Source organism: Ochotona princeps, chromosome 11 (assembly GCF_030435755.1).
Source record: "Ochotona princeps isolate mOchPri1 chromosome 11, mOchPri1.hap1, whole genome shotgun sequence".
NCBI lineage: Eukaryota > Metazoa > Chordata > Mammalia > Lagomorpha > Ochotonidae > Ochotona > Ochotona princeps.
The window spans coordinates 24,222,988-24,227,391 of NC_080842.1; the positions used below are offsets into that span (position 1 = coordinate 24,222,988).

At 48.4% G+C, this 4,404-nt stretch overlaps 1 pseudogene; it reads left to right on the plus strand.

Annotated features, from left to right (window-relative positions):
* The first annotated feature begins 2,694 nt into the window (after positions 1-2,694).
* Positions 2,695-3,155, plus strand: LOC101525728 (large ribosomal subunit protein uL29-like; annotated as a pseudogene).
* The last annotated feature ends 1,249 nt before the right edge of the window (positions 3,156-4,404 follow it).

Here is a 4,404-nt window from a genome sequence, read left to right on the forward strand (position 1 = left end):
TCTGGAACTGTGATGTTGTCAAGCCATTTAAGCTCTCTGGTTCCCTCTAATGAATTGGATATGGAGACTCCTGCTTTAGCAGTGAAGATAATCCAGTCCCAGTTGAGGGGTAAACTGGAGCAGGGTTGGGGAAAAGGTTGTGATTTGCAGGTAGAGACAAGCAGGTGCAATAACTGGAAAACTTGGGCATCATCTCTCATGCTCTGTGAAGGACATTCGAGAGCTACTCATGACTAATGTGTGTGCAGAGCAATGACTGTCACCTGTAGCATCTGTTTCATTAAGTGACTTTTGTAGATCATTAATGTGGAAAGTATGCTCTCCACCATGATACATAGGCTTACAGATGCTTTTTCTGTCAGTGGATTGTTCCAACTTGGTTACTAAATGTGAAGTTGATCCAGTCACGGGATCCAGCCTGCATGTTGGTTTCTTGGCCTGGAGTGTAGGTGCAGATGTAATAACCTGCATAGTCGCTCTCTGAAAAGCTGCATCCCAGGCTCTCTCACAAACAATGGCTACTTTTCCCAGTGCATTTATTTTTGCTAGCAATTATGCAAGCTTTTCACCTTGTGTAAGGCAAGACTACTTTATTGGTGGGGTGTGTGGGGAGGTGGTGTGTATAAAACAGGAACCGTGTTTTATAGAACCAGCCAGATCCTTGACCATTCTTTTAGTTGACTGGCTCTTTCCCAAGGAGCTGATGTGTAATCGCCATCACTACAAGCTCAGGGAGGGAGACCTGGCCTGTAAAAGTCTACAATGAAGGTATGAGGGATAAGGGCTCGGTTTCAATTCTGCTTACTCACTGAATCTATGTGACAATCAGCTGTGACAGGAGACTTGGTCACAGTCTCCTGTGATAGCTGAGGAAATTGCAGCTCAGAGAGGTTAATAAGTTTCCCAAAGCCACAGAGCAGACTTGGGCAAAGCAGACTTGGGAGCAGCATCCAGACCCCCAAATGTTGGCTGGAGGTCTTCCTTCATTACTTCTGGCTACCTCTGTTTTGTCAAAAGCTAGCTGTGCTCTGCATTTTATGAGATGGCTGAAAATACTGGAGGAAGGGCAGGGGAAGGCTGATGCCAGGAAACGCAAAGTAAGAGTGTTTTTTTTTTTCTTATGGTCATAGACCCTGTGCATCCAAAAAAGGTGACAAAAGTCAATTTCCTTAGAAGTGCCAGATCAAAAATATATGGTGAGTCTCTGATCTACAGAGCTCTGTCTTAAATGATAACATTTCATGAACTCTGAAAAGCAAGCAGAGAAAAATGCAGCCCTGAGGGAGGGACAGCCACGCCCCTTCAGAGGGCCTGGGTTTGGGGCCCAGCTCCAGCTCTGGCCTCTTGCCTCCTGTTAAGCAGATCCTGGAAGGCAGAAGAGGTGGTGCGGGGAGCAGGGATCCTGTCATGCTCAGAGCAGGCCTGGAGAGACTCTGGTTCCAGGTTTTAGGCCCGTAACTGTTGCAGGGAGTGGGTCAACCTGTGGAAGCCTCCCTCCTCTCCATTTCTCCCCCTCTCTCCTGCACGCGTGCGCATGCACACACACACACACACACACACACAGAGAGAGAGAGAGAGAGAGAGAGAGAGAGAGAGAGAGAGAGAGAGAGAAAGAGAGTAAGTGCAACTTTTCGGGCCAGCAGTATGGAGCAGTAGGTTAAGCCTCTGCCTACAACACCAGTATCCCATATGGGTAGCAATCCTGGCTACCCCACTTCCTACTAATATATCTCAGAAAGTAGTAGAAGGTGGCTCAAGTATTTAGGCCTTTGTCACCCTAGTGGGAGACCTGGATGAAGCTCCTGAGTTCTGGCTTCTGTCCCACCCAACTCCAGCTATTGCTGCCGTTTGGGGACCAAAGAAAAGGATCTAAGATGTACCTCCCTCTTTCTCTTTGTAACTCTGCCTTTCAAGTAAATAAAAGTAAATAGTTTTTAAAATTACATTTATTTCATTTTATGACAGCTTCATAGGCTCTGGGATTCTCCCAACCCCTCCCAGGCCCTTGCCCCCACACTGAATTGCTCCACATTGTTACAGTAGTATAGATCATAAAAAAGTAGATAATTTAGCTTTGAAAGAAGGAAAACTACCGAGAATATTTTATCTGTTGTCTCTCATCACTTTCATCACTAGGTGTCTCTTTGGTTAGCAAATTGTGCTTAGGGGGCTGCTTCCCTCCTGTACTGGTGGCAAGTGTCAGCAACAAACCTTGCCTTCCTGCCCGGGGAGGAGGGGCAGTCAGAGGGCAAGGGTTGGGGCCTTGGGAACAGCCGGCTGCACTCTGCCAGGAGATTTAGTTTAACCAGAGACTGAAGGGACTGGTTCTCATTACAGTGAGGGGATTAAACGGGGAAGCAACACGGTCAGAACCTAATTTCCACAGCAGGAAACGAGTGTGTCCCAGATGAAATACAGAGCATGACTGAGCTGCAGGTAGGGGGGACTAGGGAAGGGAGAGTGGATTGGTGTATGCCCAGCCAGGGGCTACTGGTGCTTACAGGGCAAGCCGTTGTGGGCCTGGATTGATGGAGGGAGGGTCTTAGCAGGCGATACGGAGAAACAGATGATATAGTTCTTTCTTCCCTACTTTCATGATCCAAAGTGGTTTTTATGCGATTCCAAGTTCCTGGGATCCCAAGGAGCGCCAACTGACAAAGCACACTTAATCATTAGTGCATCACCTGTGTCACTATGGCCATGGACGGCTCTGCTTTGTAAGCGGACTGGGAGGGCAATTAGAACGCTGGAGATAGTGCTTGCCCTCCGAGCAGTGCTGGCGGCAGGGCCCTAGCAGTCACGGCCAAGATCAAGGCTCAGGACCTCCTCGGCAGGAAGAAGGAGGAGCTGCCGAAGCAGTTGGACGACCTCAAATTGGAGCTGTGGCAGCTACATACCGCCAAGGTCACTGGCGGCGCGGCATCTGAGCTGTCCAAGATCCGTGTTGTCCGCAAGTCCATCACCCGGGTCCTCACGGTCATCAATCAGACCCAGAAAGAAAACCTCAGAAAGTACAAGCCCCTGGATCTGCAGGCCAAGAAGACGCCTGCATTGCGCCACGCCACCTCAACGAGCCTGAGGAGAACCTGAAGACCAGGAAGCAGCAGAGGAAGGAGCGGCTGTACACACTGCGCAACTACGCGGTCAAGGCCTGAGCCGAGCCGGCAGTGGCAATAACAGCAGTAAACACCACACACACACACACACACACACACACACACACACACGAGATAATCAGTAAACCAAGTCCAAGATGGTAGAGGTGGCATTCAACCCATCAGAATGCCATTCAAAAGAAAACATCTTCTTGAGTTGTTCTTTAATAGCAAATCTACTACTTCTCAGAGTTACCCTTAAACTATAGCAAATTCCCCAAGGACACACCCCCTTGGCCAGAGTCCGCAGCCCCACTGTTGGATGTGAAAGATCACATCTGGGACCATGGCTTCAGCTGTTTGGGTGCTAAGGATCCCAACTTTGGGCCCCAGGCAGAAATTCGCCTCTTGGAGGCTCACTGTGCTGTGGGTTGTGGTCTCCTGGAAGGGTGGGTAACGGCTCAGATTCATATTAACCAGAATGACCACAGTCTGGGTCCTGTATATATGCTAGGGGTTATGCCCTGGGCATGCATTTCCTGTCTTCCAGCTGCTCAGAGTCTCATGGGAGACACACACACACGCACACACACACACACACACATTTCTGCAGAAAGAAATTATCCTGCCTGGATTATAGGAAATGAAACATGGCTGCTGGGAGAGCTGGGGAAGTTTCTGAGGAGAACCTCAAAAGAAGCCCGAGTTTACCAATGGTTAAGGGGATGCTATGTCTTACTGTTAGCATTTTTTGAACATAATAACCCCAATATTAATGAGATCAGGAAAGTATGCAAACTCATTGCATTTTTTAAGGGCAGAAAGAGATAAAGATCTCCCATCTACTGATTTAAGTGCCAGCAGCAGCAGCAGGTCCTGGGAGCTCAACCTGGGCTTCTCATGTGGGTGGGAGGGACTCAAGTACTTGAGCTATCTGCTGCTTCCACAGATGCACATCAACAGAAGCTAGAGTCCGGAGCAGTGAGAGGACTCAAACCCATGGCATTCCAATAGAGAATGGCTCCCAAACAGCATTGTAACTTTTAGACCAAATGCCCTCCCCAAATATGTGTGCTTGGAAAGAAAATTCAATCACATCTTGCCTGTGACTTTTTTTAAAAAAAAATTTATCCTTTTATTTGAAAGGCAGATTTTATAGAGAAGGAGAGACAGAAAGAGATCTTTCAGCTGCTGGTTTTCTCCCCAAATGGTCCACAATGGCCCAAGCTGAACAGAACTGAAGTCAGGAGCCAAAGGCTTCCTCCAGGTCTCCCACATGGGTTCAGGGGCCCAAGGATTTGGGCCATCC